Raw genomic sequence first — 376 nt, 5'->3', positions numbered from 1 at the left:
GGGTTGGGACGGGGAGGGATGCAGTGACAGGGGGATGGAGGTGCGGGGGGGGGAGGGATGCAGTGAGGGGGATAGGGGTGGGGGGGGCGATGGAATGCAGCGAGGGGGGCTGGGCGATAGAACTACATCTCCCAGCATGCCCCGCCCGGGGAGCCTCGCTGGGGCGCGGCCGGGACTACATATCCCGTGGTGCCGCGGGGCGGGTACGGCGGCCGGCAGGCGGAGCCGGGCGGGGCAGGCTGGCGGGGCGCGGCCGGGACTACATATCCCGTGGTGCCGCGGGGCGGGTACGGCGGCCGGCAGGCGGAGCCGGGCGGGGCACGCTACGCTGGCGGGGCGCGGCGAGCAGCGGGACGCGGCGCCCGGCGCGGCGGGG

This window comes from Caretta caretta, chromosome 2, assembly GCF_965140235.1.
Source record: "Caretta caretta isolate rCarCar2 chromosome 2, rCarCar1.hap1, whole genome shotgun sequence".
In the NCBI taxonomy this organism is placed as follows: domain Eukaryota; kingdom Metazoa; phylum Chordata; order Testudines; family Cheloniidae; genus Caretta; species Caretta caretta.
This window is presented reverse-complemented; position numbering follows the sequence as displayed.